This window comes from Dermacentor albipictus, chromosome 2 (assembly GCF_038994185.2).
Source record: "Dermacentor albipictus isolate Rhodes 1998 colony chromosome 2, USDA_Dalb.pri_finalv2, whole genome shotgun sequence".
Classification (NCBI taxonomy): domain Eukaryota; kingdom Metazoa; phylum Arthropoda; class Arachnida; order Ixodida; family Ixodidae; genus Dermacentor; species Dermacentor albipictus.
The window spans coordinates 32568315-32586236 of record NC_091822.1 but is presented as its reverse complement, the minus strand read 5'-3'; the positions used below and the strand labels follow the sequence as shown (position 1 = coordinate 32586236).

The 17922-nt window shown below is 47.0% G+C and overlaps 1 protein-coding gene across 1 annotated transcript in view; it reads left to right on the top strand.

Annotated features, from left to right (window-relative positions):
* Window positions 1-17922, top strand: part of LOC135916589 (prominin-like protein) — a 189800-nt gene that overhangs the window by 53497 nt on the left and 118381 nt on the right. The window lies entirely within an intron of this gene.

The following is a 17922-nucleotide window of genomic DNA, read 5'->3' as shown; positions in this document are numbered from 1 at the left end:
GGCTTCTCGATGAGGAGAGCAAGAAGTGAACGCCCGTTCGGGCGCAAAACACCGGTAATAAGGCGAAAAGTCCAGCCACCGACCAAAACTTGGAACCAGCGTTGTCCTCTCGTGTTTAGGCTTCCATTGGTAACAAAATCCACTCGGTAACTTTCAAAAATCTGGCCGAAAACATTTTAGAAAGTGGGAGCTGATGTTCGCAAGACTGTCCTACTCGACTTCTTCTTCCTCGGTACCAAGACAAGGAAAGTGCAATCGAGGACATGCAGAAAACTAGGTGAGGTGATGAAATTACGAAATTTGCGCAGGTGCATAGTTGGAATGAGTTGGTGCAGGGGAGGGGTAATTGGAGATCGTTGGGTGTGGCCTCCCTCCTGTAGTGAACATAAAAAATTGGCTGATGACGATGATGACCAACCTGCGCAAAGGTCCTAGTTATTTTATGCACCCAAAGCTAACGATTTGCTTGAAAAAGCTACGTTTTACTGAGCTCTCGCGAGCACGCCGACATTATACGCATTGAGGCGGCATGAGAAGGCTCAGTGCACTCAAAACTGTAGCTTTAATAATGGTAACGTTTACCTAAGGAATTAAGCTAAATACATCAATAGAATGAACTCGTTTCGGTCGCCATAAGCTGCCCGGAATGTCATATGCCTTGATTTTGTAAAAAAGAAACTTAATACCTACTTATTGTAGGCAATAGACACTTAAGACAATAGACAGTTAAGACACTGATTAAAAGAAAATCTCGAAATTTTGCAGAATGGTGAAGTTTCATGTTTAAACTGTACACCTTAGCCATGAAATACCAGAATCACAATTCCGAAATTAGCGCTTATTAAGACATCTAAAGCCGACAAAACTGACGGTACTAAAGAAAACTATCTGTTATACCAATACTGAGTCGGAATTTCACAAAAGTCTCGTCTATGTCCGCTTTGAACTGATCTGTTAAACGTGTCCGCATTAGATGCTCGAAGAAATTTAGAAATATTTCTGTAGAAAAAATGACAGCCCGTTAACAATAACAAGAAAAAGATTGTTCTCTGCAGTTAAGGAAGTCACATGTTTTTTGTTAAGTGCAACAAATTTAACCCCAATAATTTCAGTCGTCTAATGAGACTATTTCTGCGTTTAATATTTATTTCTGTAGTTCTCGCTTTGGGCTAAAGCTTCCTTTCATAAGGTAATATTTGTTGCTTTTTTGCAGGAAAGCGAGGTAAAGATTTTGAGATCCTCATATGCGCTTATGTTTTCATGTGATAGTATTCTATAAAGACAAGACATTACTGCTATTTCGAAAAACACTTAAATTGAAGTGTGCTCTGCACAAGGTTCAATAATGGTCTGCTAATACTGTGTCACTAACTTCAAGCAATTGAAGAGGGTTGGGCGGATCGAGCGTACTAAGACATTTGATGTAAGTGAAGCTGTCTGTCGCCCTCGCATTGATTGACTAAAATCGGCAGTGATATCTATGGCCAATGTTTAAGTTATTCAGCACTTAGGATCCATTTTAGAGTGGTGAGTTGATGTTAAGCCTTCCTTGCGTGCACCTCTTGCTTTGGCCTATGTAGTAAACTGAAAACACAGCGAGATGTGTTTGCTTGAGGCGCTGTTGTTAGCAGCCCATCAAGCAAACAATAAAAGTTAGCACTGTCAGTGCCTCACGTGGCACGACGCATCATGGCAGAAGTGACAAATAATGATTTAATTATCGAGTTTTACTGCCAAGCCGGCAATCTCATCTTAAGGCACGTGGCAATGGTACGGCTGGCTTTCATTTGCATTACCTGGGATAGTTTAACGTGCACCTAAATCTCAGTATGCGAACGCTTTTTTCATTTCGACCAAGTCAAAATGTGACTGCCGCGTTCTGGATGGAACCCACGATATCGAACAATGTCATTACCAAAAATGTACCGCACACAAGTATTGATTTCATCGGCGGCTGCTTCCGTAGGGTCTTCTAGAAACTGCGATGCTTGAATGCGACTTTACGTGTGCACCCTTATAGGCCTCTACGGCTTCACCCTAGGTTTGGAAATTTTGCGTTGCGCTTATTTTGCAAAAATAGTAAAAGCGTACCATAGGGTACCTTGCATTTCAATTTATTCACTTGGTTAACAACTGTTGCCGTGTCTAGTAGGAGCGTTTCCTTGTTGTCTTCTTACTTCGCCTTTTCCCACTCCCGCGCTGCCCAGATGTATACGAGGTACGAGCGAAGTGGCTAGGCTCTTATTCACTCATTTCGTTACAATAGTGGCGAAATTATGGAAAGGTCCAAAGGAGTTCGCCTCGGCTATACCTTAAACAAACTAATGTAGAAAGAAGAGAACATATTCGAAAGTAAAAAAACTTTGGGGGTAGTGACTTTCGAGTCTAGATCTCCACGCTCAGAGGCCCAGCATCTTACTCACTGGTCTAGACTAGCGCCTCCTAGATAGCCGGCGTGTACACACTGCTTTATGACATTGTAGCGACCATGCCTCACTTCGTTATCCCCGCCGTGAGGGTCCGTGGGAACCAAGCTGGGTCTCGGACAGGTGCACCACCACTGCCACTCGGCAAATCTGCTTTTATTATAAATAAAGTCTGTCGACTGTCCGTTCTCGAACTATAGAAACGTATATTACTTGCCTCCACTAAACTGAGCTCCCAGCAAGTGGACACACAGGACATTGACGTTTTTTTTTTTCGAACATTGGCCATGGACTACGCTGCACCTATTTCTGCTTACAGAGATGACACCACGATTACGTCATTTGTGGTCGCCGCAGAGCTTCAGCTTCCCAGTTTCTGGCACAAGAATTTTTGAGTTTGGTTTGCGCAAGTACAGGCTCATATTGTACTACGGGAAATCCCTTTACAGACAGCTAGGTACCTGCACGTCATCGCCGCGCTACCCTCCGACATCGCCGATGCCATAGACGATGGATGGATGTTATGAGCGTCCCTTTTGGAACGGGGCGGTGGGTTGCGCCACCAAGCTCTTGCTACTATACTGCCTAATATTCTACTTAGGTTAAACAATGAAAAAAGACAAAAAAGAAACACAATGAACTACCATGCCCGAATTTTCCGATCCCCTATTGTGAACTGTGCTTTTGTACGTCTCCGTCTTTTGTCGTTTCGCTACTTTTCTTCCACCAATGCTCCAGTCGCCTCTCACTAATGTCTATTGCGGACATGTTTGCTTTACCACTGCTCCTTCTGAACCCAAGGGCTTCAAGAAGGCCAGTGGTGCCTAAATCGACCGCTGGGTAGACGTCTTCACATTCTAATAAAACATGCTCCGTAGTTTCCCTAGCTTTACCACAGCAAGCACGTGCTTCTTCTTCCTTCTTATATCTCGCTTTATAGGTGCGTGTTCTAAGGCATCCTGATCTCGCTTCGAAAAGTAATGAGCTTCCCTTTGAGTTATCATAAATGGTTTCTTTCCTGATTTCGTTTTTTGCCTCTTAAGTAGTTACTCATGGCAGGTTTCTTTTCCATTGCTGCCACCCATGAGATTAATTCAGCTTCTCTGAGTTTCCGCTTGACCTTTGTTGTTGTGTTGTCCACCCTACAGGCCGCATACTTGCTGGAAAGCTTCCTAGATCTTTTCCTCCACCGTGAATTAATGTTTTTCCTGTACAGATACCTGAACACTCTCCCAGCCCATTTACTTTCTTCCATATTCCTCAACCGTTCTTCATACTCAATTTTACTGCGAGCTTCCCTCACTTCAAAATTAGTCCAGCCCATATCACCCTGCACAGCTTCATTTGTAGTCTTCCCGTGAGCGCCCAATGTGAGGCGACCCACTGACCTTTGGTTCCCGTCGAGTCCCGATTGTACCCCTGATTTACAGCAAACAACCGCATTTCCAAAAGTAAGTCCTGGAACCATTACACCTTTCCACATACCTCGGAGGACCTCGTACCTATTGTATCCCCATAGCGCTCCATGCTTCATTATGGCTGCATTTCTCTTCCCCCTTACTGTTATGGGTTTTTCCTGTGTTTCCATATATCCATTACCTTCGTTTATCCATATACCAAGGTATTTATATTCTGTTACCCGAGGTATTTCTTGGCCCTATATCTCCACTGTCTGTTCACTGTTTTCATTGAATACCATAACACCTGATTTTCTAACACTAAATTTCAAACCTAAATCGTTGCCGTCCTGTCCACAGATATTAGCCAGACGTTGCAAATCAGTTTGCTTGTTAGCTAGCAGCACAATGTCGTCCGCATAAAATAAACCTGGGAGTTGCCGCTCTATTACTGTACCCGCCTATTTGTATGAGAGATTAAAGCCGATATTACTTCCTTCTAGCGCCCTCTCCATCCTCACCATGTACATCATAAACAACAGCGGGGATAAAGGGCACCCCTGCCTCAGTCCCTTGTTGATATGAACTTTCTCCTCGCTTCTGATCCCTTCCCATTCAACGCGAACGGTATTTTCTAGGTAAATCTCTCTCAAAAGCTGTATACAATCGTTACCTAAGCCTTCCCCTTCCAGGATATCCCACAAAATGTTGCGGTCCACGTTGTCGTAGGCTCCTGTAATGTCTAAAAAGGCCACATACAACGGTCTGCTTTCTCCTTTTGATACTTCAATACACTGAGTAAGAACAAACAAGTTGTCGTCCAAACGCCTACCTATTCTGAAGCCATTCTGAAGCTCTCCCAAAATGCCATTATTCTCTGTCCATGCTTGAAGCTTTAATTTGATTGCCTGCATTGCTAGCCTGTATATTACCGATGTAATGGTCAACGGTCTATACGAGTGAATTCTTTCTTTCTCCCCCTTTCCTTTATAAATCAAATTCATTCTACTTTGTCGCCAACTGTCTGGTATTCGTATATCTTTTAACGCTCTTTCCACTGCTTTCACCAGAGCTTCCTTACTTTTTGGTCCTAGTTCATTTATCAGCCTAATGGGAACCTCGTCTAGCCCTGTGGCTGTACGCTTAGGAATTTTCTCTTCCGCTTTCTTCCAGTTTAAATTTGTTAGCACCAGCTGCTTTTCCCCTTGGGTCTCTTTCATGCTCTTTTTTTCAACAAGTATAACCTCGTCATTGCCTTGGAAAGATTCGGCTGTTGCTTTTCGGATGTAATTTATTGCCGATTCTCCTTCGAGTCTGCTTTCATCTTCGTCTAGGATATGTTGTTGTATTGTTGCTGACTTCCTGCCTAATAATTTTATGTGGTTCCAAAATATTCTAGGTGCGGCCTTCTGTTTCTCACGTATTTCTGAGAACCAACGTTCAGTTTCACCTTTTAATTTTGCTTGCACCAGTATTTGAACCATAGACTTTTTCTCCCGGTATATTTTCCATTTACTAGTTAGTTCATCCTGTGGCATCTGCGCCTTCTTTACCTGCCTGTGCTCTCGAGATGCTTTTGTCGTCGATCGCTTCTCGTATCTCCTTGTTCCACCATCTTTTCGGTTTCTTTTTTCCTTTCCAACGAACATGTTGGTTCTCTTTCCGTATTTCTGTCTTTATTACACTTATAAGCTCACCATATTCCCACTCTTTACTTGGCCATTTGCCAAGTTCTTCCTCAACTCTAGTGACTGTATTTGCTATTTGTTCAGCGTTCACATTTGGACTGGCCATTTTGCTCTCCTTGCTCTCTTTCCCAACTACATATCCCATTTTCAATATGATGCGTTTATGGTCACTCCCTATGCTGTTAAACCCTTCCTCATCGATGACCATTTCTCTCAACTTATCATGAATTCCTTCTGTCATCAGACAGTAATCAATGGTCGATTGCCGGTTTCCTACTTCCCACGTGATCTGTCCTTCACACTTAGGCCTGTATTCACGATCACGAGGTTATTTTGCTCACAAAAGTGCAGCATCGACTTCCCGTTATTGTCGGTATAGCCATCTAAATCCTATATGTGGGCATTCATGTGACCTAATAGGACAATTTCAGCACCACTCCCTAAACCCTTAATATCAGCGCTTATGCATTCCACTAACTCTTTATTCTTCTCTGTGCAATTTTTTCCGGTCCACAAATACGTAACGCCCAGCCAAGTTTCTTTCCCACTCATTGTACCTGATAACCAAAGATGCTCTTGACATTGTGAACTTACTCTTTTCCATTTGGCTCCCTGATGGATGAGCGTTTCGACTCCCCCTCCCTTTTTTTCCGACTTAGTTCTGTTGCACCCTTCCCAAACATAATTGTCAATAACTGGTGGCTCTTCTGAGTCTCTAAGGTGCGTTTCTGTAACCGCATACACCCCTATTCGTTCTCTGTGTAACTGCTCCTCAATCTCTGCCCACTTTTCTTTGCTTCTGCCGCCCTGCATGTTTATGTAACCTATTGCATGGCGAGCTCTTTTTCTTGTTTTCCTCCTTTTTCTGTTATCGACGGCGATGCTCTTCTGATGTTCCCCTAGGGGACCTTCTTCATTACTATCTACTCTGACCTCCTGACCGCCCGCGGGCCTCCTAAAAAAGCAACAGCGCGGCCACAAAGTCGCCAGCCCACTTCTCGTGCTAACATGTAATTGAAGTGGATCCCGTTTCGTTTAAAACCACCGCAGCTTCTCACTTCCCTGTTTACTTCGACAACCTCGAAGCCCTTATCTCGACTCATTTTCCATATTGCCTCATTAGCAGCCACTACGGCTCTCTGTACGTGACTGTCACGCACAGGCACCTCCGGCACCGTGCACACCACGATCTGCACCTGAGGGGATAGCTCACGCAAGTCGTCCACACCCTTCGCCAAGCGCTGGGCTAGTCCTGGCCCTTTCCTGTTTAGGACGTCATTTAGCCGACCTGCTGCTATGATGAGGTTGCGCACGTGGGCATTTTCCGCGAGCTTTTCTTTTGCTCGCTCCATGACATTACCCAGTGTGCGCCCTGTAAATGTCCCCACCGCCACTCTTTTGTCGCCTTTCACCCTCTCCACAATTGCTTTTGAGCACCCAGCCAGGTTTGAATCGCCTGCTATGATCACCCTTTCCCTCTCTCCTACCTCTCCCTGCTTCCCTTTGTCATTTTCCGCGTGATTCGGACTCGACAAGGGGCATTGTCCCCTCGGCTCCTGCTTTTTCCGCGTTGCGGCCTCAAGGTAGGTGCTGCTCTTTCCAGCTAACCCATCATCACCCTGCCTGCGTTCCACGTATTTCTCTGACCCTCGCGCGCCTGTCCCGTCGGGGGTCTGCGTTCCATTGTCACGCACATTCTTGGTCACAATGGCGACCCTGTTCAGCTTTTCCTCCGCTGCTTGCAGTCTCTTTTCAACTACCTTCCATGCCTCACGCTCCGTGTTTAGCTCATTTTGGAGCCCTTGCACCTGTTTGAGAAGCTCTTCCTGGAAACTCTCCATTTTCTGCATCCTAGTAACGACATCACATTGTGTGCCGGTTGATTCGACGGCCTCTCCATTCTCACCCGTCTCCTCATCTGCTTTGAGGGTCGCCCCCCGTACTGCCTGCTTTACCGGCTTTCTCGCCATGTATTGCACGGCTTTTCGCAAACACTATAATACTATATCAATGCAGAGCACGTGCCTTCTAGAAAAAAACCGATACGCACAGGATCCAAATCCTCGAAATGCCGCAAAGCAACTCTCACCACTGTTTCAAAAACAATCAATGCCGCGTAGACCAAAGGTATGACGCGCTCAACCACACGGTCACGCTCTCACTTTTCTACCAAACACGCACAGTAAAGCCACTAACAGCTATTTCTCTTGCCACTTCGAAGCTACTACTTAAAGACTAGAAACACTCAACGTCCCACTGGGCTGCACATGTTGGAACACGTGGCACGAAAGGACGCTCTAATCATCCTGCAAAACAAACGTACACGAAGCACACCCGCGCACCCGAAATACGAGAGACAAATAAAAAAAAGTAAAGAAACGGAAAAACCCTCAATTACTATTTAAATGCAAAAAAACACAAAATAAAAACAGAAGCAAGCTCAAAGCATGCACAAAAACTTATGATTTCGTCGTCGCCATGGAGCCCCGAAAAGCACGTCCATTCGCCACAAAATCCAAACCCTCGACTTGCCCAGACGATTTGCTAGCTGGTACCCAGACGACATCTGGGTAACCCCCAGGTGACTTGCTAGCTGGGACGCCTTCTGTCATAGCATAGGAGGGCCTGAAATGCACGGCCCTGCAGCGCCTCAAGCCATCGCAGCAGACTACGCTCCAGCAGCCGCTCTCCGAGGAACTCGTCGACAAACGACCGTCACAACTCATGCACCACTTCCGTCAGTTGCTGGGTGGCGTACGAGAGCCAGCTTCCAATTTTTCGTGAGCTGTTCCTGCAGCACCTCCCACAGGTTGCACGCATGTTGCTGGCAGGTTCCCGCGAAACTAGTCTCGATCGGCTAGATACACTCGCTCACCGCATATACAATAGCTCGTCTGCGGCACAGCTACCTATCGCCACTGCGAAAGCCTCAGAGCCAGGAGACCGACTGTGGCGTCTGGAGGAAACAGTCGATTGTCTTGCCATTGCACTGAATAACCTGACGACGAGTGGCAACATTGGTAACGAACTTCTGCGCAACAATTCGCCTTCACAGTGTCGCAGCGCACCTAGAGAGTTGTGCTTGTACAACCATCGCTTTCGCGAACAAGCAAGTCGTCGCATCCAGCTCTGTTCCTGGACGGGAAACGCACTGACCACTCAATAACGGTTGCATGCGACATCAGCCCTCGCGCAAACGCCGTATTCTTCGTATTCGACCGCATCACCGGCACCCGCCTCCTCGTCGACACCTGGAGCCGAGCTGTGTATCGTCCAGGGAACGGCCGCGGATCGCCAGCGTGGCATGTCCACACCCACGCTCCCCGCTGTGAACAATACTGTCACCACTTCGCATGGGCTCCGGTCAATAACGCTAGTCATGGGACAATGGCGCTTGCACAGATAGGTGTTTGTGATCGCCGTCGTCAGCTCTGCCATTCTGGAAGCGGACTTTGTCAGCCGTTTCAACTTAGATGTTAGTGTTCGCGATAGGCGCCTAAAGATTAACGTCGCATCCCTCGGTGTACCTGACTCACCTCATCTAGCGTCCGTACGTTTCGGCCGGTCTCAATGTACAAGGTACTTGCTGAGTACGGGCTACTCACGAAGCACCGAAACGATGCGCTGCCAGTGAAGCACAAGGTGAGGCATCATACTGTCACATCGGCGGTAGACGTGACCCGTTTCTCTGCGGTAGTAGCAGACCAGGCGGTGGTCAGGAGCCCGCAAGATGTCTATCTTCTTTGGGGAGTTTCGCTGGACGACGGGTGGGTAAGCTGGCTGCTGAAAGCGGCCGCGGCGGACGGCATCGTCACAGCGGACTGGCGCGAGCACGGAGGGTTACTTTGACGGCGGTCGGCGGCTGCATAGGTCATCGCTTCAGACTCGGCCTATGGCGATTCTGGCTGCCATACGGGAAGTTTCTGTAACCGCCAGATTTTTTCTCTCATGGCGTCTGCGATCAAGGCAACCGAGGCTGCGAACTTGGGCACATCCTCGGAAGCTCCTCTCTTCTGGTATCGCGTATACGTCGTTGGTGCCCAATGCATGAATTTCGGCGTAGCTTGCTGGGATCGTGCCATGGTTGAATTGCCGGTTCCACATTTACAGAGTTTTCTCAATGCTAGTGTCCTCCCGAAGAAACTCTTAGATGGTCTTCAGTGGGTTACGTATCATTCTGGCAAAAAGTTCTTCATACACACCACGCATAAGTAGGCGAACTTTCATGTCCTAGGACATTTCCGGATCGGCATGGTGGAATAGAAGGCTAATTTATTCTGCAAGGATGGCAACGTTCTCGTTTGGAAGCTGCACTCGCGCTTCATGTATAACCTCGGCCCTTTCTTTCCGGACAACGCTCATGAAAGTCCTCAGGAAGTTACTGCGGAACAAGTCCCACGTTGTAAGGGTGGATTCCCGGTTCTAGAGCCATGTCCTCGCGGCATCTTCCAAGGAGAAGTACAAATGGCGCAGCTTATCCTCAGAGATACAGTTGTTGAAGGCTGAGATCGTTTCGAAAGTCCCGAGCCAGGTTTCTGGATCGTCCGACGAAGCTTCACGTAAGGTACGTGGCTCCCTTGGTTGTTCAAGCACCATGTGGGATGCTGAAGCTGCGAATTTGAAAAAATTCAAGATTGCATGAGGCAGCCCTCCAATTCAGGCAGGTAGAGGATACCTCATAACGACGACTGGAATCTGCACCGCAAAAGTTGCGGTTCGTGACAGGACCTACCCTGGGCCGTTTGTCGTCCTCCAATAGTGCTCGCGAGACGTAATTCTCGGCATGGACTTCCTGAGCCAGCACGGCACAATTATCGATCTGAGGTCCAAGTCGACAACAAGGTCCAATGGTCAAGCGATACTGACAGAGAGCTCCCGTGTTCACGACTCCTTGAGTGCACTCGAAGATCAAGTGAGCATCCCGCTTCGCTTCAGCATGATTATTTCCGTCGGCACCAAAACAACCACAGACATAGCAGGCGTCATCAAAGGTGATCGATGTCTACTCCTCCATCGGGTAATTCGCTCCTGAAAAGAGATCGCTCGACTGCACGGAGGAAAAGCGGAAGTGACGCTAACAAACTTCAGTCAGAAAGTTCTACACAATTCGCGTCACGCATACAATCAGATTACACAAGCTTCGGGGACAACACAACCATCGATAACATTTGAGAAACTTCGTATACATGCGCGCACGTCCCGCACTGAGCGATAACAATTGTTAGGCAGTGAAAACCACTCACCCGTAAAAGATAAACAAGTTCACGTGTCAATATCACCACCATCAGTCACTCTGTCACCGCGCGTCCCCGGAGGCTCACTGGATCGAGGTTGGAAGTCAACCGTCGTGAGTTCGAACACATGCTTCAGCTCGACGTTATTAGTCCTTTCCTGCAGCAATTAGTATATACCTCTCCATTTGGTTCCAAAGCAGGACAGTGGCGACTCACGGCCTTGTGGCGATTACCGAGCTTGGAATGCCGTCACTACTCCGGACCAATATTTCGTTCTCCACATACATTACTTTGGCGCTGGTCTCGTAGGAACCAAGATATACTGCAAGATCGATTTGGCACGCGCGTACCACCAAATTCCTGTCGAACCCAGCGACATTCCGAAGATAGCAATCACTACTTCATGTGGCCTAATTGAGTTTGTCCGCATGCCTTGGGGTTTGAAGAATGTGGCGCAAGCTTTTCAAAGGCCCATGGACGAGGTTACGCGTGGACTCGCGTTCATATTCGTCCACCTTGACATTCTTGTTGCAAGTCGCACATATGAAGAGGACACAGAGCACTTTCGCCTTTTATTTGAGCTAGTGGATCAACACGGCCCGGCGCTAAAGTCCCAGGAATGTATTTTCGGTGTTGAAGCCCAGAATTTTCTCAGCCGTCGCAATTCACCCCAAGACGTGAAGTCACTGGAATCACAGGTATGGGTAAACGTTACCCTCTCCAACCACCTCCTGGAAGATTGCGCGAGATTCTGGGGCTCATAATCTTCCCCGGGCGCTTCACACCATCCGGTGCGCAAGTTATTCAGCCACTTACCGACCTGCTGCGTCAAGACTCCAAAAAACACATACTTTCCTTGGAGCACAAACGCTGCTTCCAGGAAGCCAAAACACGGTTGGCCACTGCAATTTTGCTGATTCATCTGTTGCCCGACGCATGAATTCTCATTATGGCAGACGCGTGGGTGGGTGCAGCACTGCAGCAGCACGATGGCACGGACTGGAGACCGCTGTGCTCCTTCGCGCCTCAAACCTACAGAAGCTCCCTACAGCTCCTTCGGGAGGGAAATGTTCGCCATCTATTGCAGGGTGAAGCATTATCGTTTTTTTCCTTAAAGTCTGCAGCTTTTCAATTCTGAGTAATCACAAGCCGTTAAACTTCACTTTCGCAAACAGTTTCGCGTATGCAGAACGTGAGCTTCAGCAGGAGGAGGAAAAACGTTTATTAAAAAAAGAAACGACAAGCAGGTGTCTTTCTGCTAGTGCTGGAGGCGCCCTTAGTCCAGTGCTACTGCGGCTCCTGATGTCTGCCGGGCCCGCCGTACCAGTTGTTGCTGGTTACAAGGTTCCGAACTAGTCAGAATGGCTCGGGTGTGGGGTTCGGTATTTGCGGGGCTGCCTTGACGTTGGGGCACGCCCATGTGGGGTCGTATAGGGAGGCGTAGTCGCTACAAAGGGGACATTTGTATGAGAATAGTGTAGGGTGTATTGCGTGCAGTTTCCTTAAATGGGGGTATGTATTGGTTTGTAATTGTCGCCATGCTACGGCGTCTTCACGTGAGAGAGTCTCGTGTGGAGATGGGTATTGTCGTCTGTTCAATCTGTGGTTTTGTAGTATGGCGTTGTATTGTAAAGGTACGGGCTCCATAGATGCGGTCGTACCCCTCTCTTGTGGCGCCCGGGAGGCATGAGCTCGGGCTACCGCGTACGTACGCGGATTTCCACGGAGGGACTCGTGTCCTGGAGTCCATACTAATTCAACGTCCGGGAATCGGGAGGCTTGTTTGAGGAGTCGGTGGGCGATCGAATTTATTCGACCTCTCGCGTAGTTAAGGCAAGCTGCTGGGAGTCAGTAATAACTGCGACGTACTCGTTGGTCAGACTAGAGGTGATGGCCAAGGCGATGGCTGTCTCCCCCGCTACGAGGACGCTGACCGCCATCGAGACCACCTCTTGAAGGTTATGGTCGACAACGCTGGCCGGCATAACTTCTTTTTGGGGGTACTGCGCAGCATCTGTGTATAGTGTGTTGGGGAGACTGCCATATTTTGTCTCTGAAGTCTTTTCGCGACCTTGGCGATGACCGGCATGATGTTCCAGGAGCATTCTTCTGGGGATATGGGCTACCTTGATGTGCTCCGGGAAATTGGTGGCCAGTCCAGATGTATTGCTTGTTCGTGGCGTTTGCTGTGTGTGGGGTAGCCTAGGTGCGCTAGGACTGTTCTTCCTGTTGGTGTGATAGCTAGGCGTTCTCCTTGGCTTGTGAGGTTGGCGCATATAATTTCTATTATTGTATTATGGACTTCTAGTGCTTCAAGCTTGAGTGTCGCTGTTCCCGGTGGTAGGCCGAGCGCTTGCTTGTATGCTTTCTCAAGAAGTACATCTAATTGATCAGCAACTTTCCTTTACCTCAGAATTTCTCTGGTACTGAAAATCAGGCAGATGAGGCATTGTCGCTGATTCACGCTGTGTCTGCTGGCCCATTGGATTTCCAAGCTCTAGCCTCTGCCCACCAAAACTTCTCGAGCTGCGCCGATTGCGGGAAGAAGGCTCGTTGTTCCTGCTTGCCGAGATGACACTTCCCTACGCAAGAACATTGGTCGCATGCGACACATCACATACAGCTCCTCGCCCGTTCGTGCCCCAACAGTTTCGGCAGCCAATATTCGATTCACTGCATGGGCTAAGCCATCCTGGTATCAGAACGACACAGAGCCTTATCACAGACTGTTTCGTCTGGCCAGGGATCAAGAAAGATGTTCGAAGCTGGGCTAGAAGCGGTCAATCCTGTCAAGTCATGAAAGTGACCCGGCACACGCGTTCAGCGGTGCAGCCATTTCAACCACCAGAGAGCCATTTCGATCATGTGCATTTACTCTCGTTGGGGCCTCTTCCGCCCTGCCAAGATTTCAGGTACATTCGCACGTATGTCGACCGGCACTCAAGGTGGCCTGAGGTGACGTCTCTACAAGACATCAAGGCCGAAACAGTGGCGGAAGCATTTGTTGCTACGTGGGTGTCGCAATTCTGTTGCCCTTTGCAAATAACTGCTGACCGAGGCCGGCAATTCCAAAGATCAATTTTTTCTGCCCTGGCGAGACTGGTACGCACGCGCCTTCATAACGCCATCACTCACCACTCACAGAGCAACGGCATGGTCGAAAGTCTCCACCGACAACTGAAGGCGTCATTGATCGCCACAATCTGCAGACAGCACTGGATGCAAAGGCTATATCTAGTACTATGGGGGCTGCAAACAGCAATCACGAATGACCTCTGAGTCAGCGCAGCCGAGATTTTTTATGGGTCAAGATTACGGGCTCCAAGCCAGTTTTTTGGCACCCAGCAAGGCACTTAACCAGCGGCCCCGCAATACTTACAGTGGCTACATTACTGGCTCGACGAGCTTCAACCTACACCCCCCCTCCCCCCCCCCGGATCGCGCTCGGGAAGCCTGTGTTTAGTTTCCCGACAATGGCCAGAACCACGCACGTCTTTCTTCAACGCGACTCTATGAAGCCATTATTGATTCTTTACTCTGAAGGCCACTTTCGTGTGCTTTAGCGTTCAGCGAATACCTCGAAGATTGACGTTCCCAGTAAAGAAGTGAGAGTATCATGCGACCGGGTGAAACTAGCCTATCTTGAACGTTAACTCTTTATTCCTTCTTCCATTCACACCTAAGGTTTCATCAAACTAGGGGTACGGGGAAAGCCCCTGTAGCGGCGATACTTTGTAGCTCTGCTCGAACCGAAGCGGCTGTACGACAGGGGCACTACCACTTCCACTCTGCAGACTTGGTTTTAATCTTGAGTAAAGCCAGTTGACTTTCCGTTCTTAATCTGTCAAACCGTGTACTACTTGCCTCCGGTTAACCGATCTCCCAGCTACATTATGTTAGTTGTTAGTTGTCAAGCCAGGCATGACGAAAACGGTTACGTAAGGATCACCTCGGTTTACTCGGGAGCGTTCCCACTAGGCTCTATGGCAGTCACGCAAGGTAGCATGACATCGCGGATCGAAATGCAACAGATTTGTGCTCTCTAGCAGGCTTTGTCCAAGCGTCTCAGCGCAGTTGCTTTCCCGCGAGGAGTTCATAACACGAAGCACTGCTCAGCGGCTTCAATTGAACACCAATGATTTCGCATTGACCACTGAGAAGAAGTACTTAGGTGTCTTCGCATTTTCTTTTCTCTCTCTGGAATGAAATGGACAAAAAAAATAAAGGCTTTCAGTCAGGTTGGCCCCCTTCTCCCGAGCTTCGAAATCATATTTCCTGCACAACTGTGGCTCTACCGTGCTACCTCATTCATAGGCACACGCAAGCTTGCTACCACTTTAGCAGTGACAGGAACGTTGATGAGGACTTCAGCGTGATTTTTGTTTTTGTCAGCAGGCTGAAGTGTTCGTGATACACTTCCAAATTAGTGAGCGTCAAATAGCTAGCCAGTGGTGCGGAACATTTATAAATTTTAGTTGCTGAAATGCAGAAGTGCATGCTAGCCGCGCATTCGACTCTGATTACACGGCTCTGTAAACTAAAGTGGGGACTTAAGAATGACGTATTTGTTTTCATGTTTTCTTCCTAGAGTTCATTTGTTCGTCGTAATTTTAGCTACTTCAGGTACGAGGACCTTCACGCACACCTTTCTCAATACTTCTGTGTAGCTCAAGAGCTCCGCGGATTTTTCATAGAACATAAATTTTAAATGCTTTCTGTAATTATTCGGAAGGTATGCAAAAGAACACCAACTTTTGTGACTGCTTTGAGCAGCTATATTGTTTTGTTCTTAATTTGAACCTGAAATGAACCATTTTCACTGAAAAGGAACCAAAAATTTTTGGTTCAACAGTCTGCCACTGCTGCTCGGTTTCGGGATGCATTAAGCATATACGTCATACGACCAGCGTGGCCCTATGCTTTTGTCGTGCAGCGTGTTCTGTTTACTCCGCTGAGTTTCTCACTGTTTAAGCCAACTCTATACCGGGTTTTCTCTGCTTATTAAACTCCATCATCTCCAATAACCTCTCCTCCGTCACGCTGACCATTGAGTCAATTACAACCTTGTAACGTGCTCTGGCCTCGAAGATATTGTATCACTACAAGGTGTTGTGGCTATGCTTCTTAACGTGAAGGCTAAAGCATCATCTGGCCCTGATGGTCTTCCAAGTGCGTTCCTTTGTCGCGGCGCCGAAGTGACCGCCCCAATCCTCACATGCGTTTTTCGCGCACCCATATCATCTGCGGTTCTCAAGGCCGACTGGCGAATGGCGCGTGTGGTTGCCCATACACAGGAAAGGTGACACATCGCTCATTTCAAATTATCATCCTATATTTCCAACTTTTTCGAGCTGTAAGATGCTTGACCCATATTGTCACTAATTCCATAGTCAAGTTTTTAACAGATAGCCACATTCTCTACTCTTTTCAACATAATTTTAGGAAGGGCTTTTCTTCGGTAACGAAACTAACCATAGCAATTCGCAATTTTGCAAGCGTTATCGACAACTTTGGCGACAGTGACGTCATTTTCTTTATTTTCGAAGGGCGTTCGACCTTGTTTCACATCACAAATTAATCTTGGGGCTAAAATACATTGGCCTCCCCTCTTTCATGATAAACTAGATTTCCGCCTACTTAGTAAACCGCGCACAGTCGGTTTATGTTAATGGTCACCGCTCGCGCCTTTTGCCAGCTGCTTCCAGGGTACCCCAAAATAGTGTTCTGGGACCACTCTTATTTTTCATTCGTGTTAATGATATTTTTCGCGCTATTACTGGACCAGCACAGATACGTCTGTTCGCAGAAGACTCCATTTTGTTTCATGAGCTTGCTTGCAAAGAGGATCAGGAACTTTTGAATACTAACCTTCATAACATTTATTCATGGTGTAAAGAATTGGACATGAAGCTGAACGAAGAAAAACAGTATACATAAAGATAACCGAAAAGAAAGAGTCAAGTCCTCCCACTCTTAAATCTTCCCACTCTTCCTCTCGTTGAAGTAAATTTATATAAATATTTGGGTGTGACAATAACTACCAAATTTAGTTGGAATTCTCATGTCTCAAACGTATGTACTGCACATTATCGCAAACTCTGTACTCTTCATCATAAACTAAAGCAAGCTCTCCCATAAACTAAACTTCACGCATACAAATCACTCATCAGGCCGAAAAGAGTATACGCATGCACCGTCTGGGTACAGCATAATAAATACAATAATAGTGCACTAGAAATGATTCAGCGGAAAGCAGTTTGGTTTATTTTTTCCAAGTGCCGTATAACTAACTCACCAACAACTATCATGCACGATCATGCTGTACACACATTACAACTAAGGCGGGAAATTCTTTTTTTACTCAAAAAAAAAAAAACTCTCGAGCCGTCCTGTTCCACAAGCCCGACCATTAATCACAACGCAAACCAGACATCGTCACTCTGAATCCTTAACTCCCTATTAAACAAGAACTAATGCCTTTAAATTTTCTTTTTTTCCATGTATTATTGAAGAGTGGAACGCACTACCATTGTCATTCTTAAGCAGCACTGATTTAATTCATCTGATTAGTTTTTATATGCTAATTTCGCAACAGAGATGTCAGCATTTTTTTGTTTTATTTGGAATGCCTTTATGACTATTCTTTGTAATTTTACCACTCCTGCTTGGGTCCGCATGGGTCTGCAGTATATATGTAAATAAACAAATTAATTGTTAATAAATATCCGTCTCGAGGCGTTCTTACAGCAGATGTGTAAAGGCGTAGGACTTCTCAATGTGCAAGCTAGTCATACGTAATGAGGCATTTTTCGAAATGAACGTCAAGATAAAAAGAACGCAAGAGCAATCTGAAGGATCTTGCAATACTTAAATACAGCGTTTTGGAATGAGCGTATGGGGGATGGCAACCGCTGAGCAGCAAATATATTTACGCGATTGAAAGGCGTTACAAGGCTGTTTCGTGTGTACACGTGCCCTTGCATGCATTTAACGCTCGTTAAAACAAGACACCCCATAGCGAAAGTGTGAGAGAGAAAATCGCCGCACATGTAGGAAATTAACAGCTAGAAGAGTGGTAAATATATGTTGAACAAGCTTGGGAGAGCAACCTGTTGAAAGGCTGTTTTTATATAAGCGTATGCCGTTAAAACGTAATTGGGTTAAGGGTGCGTTCCAA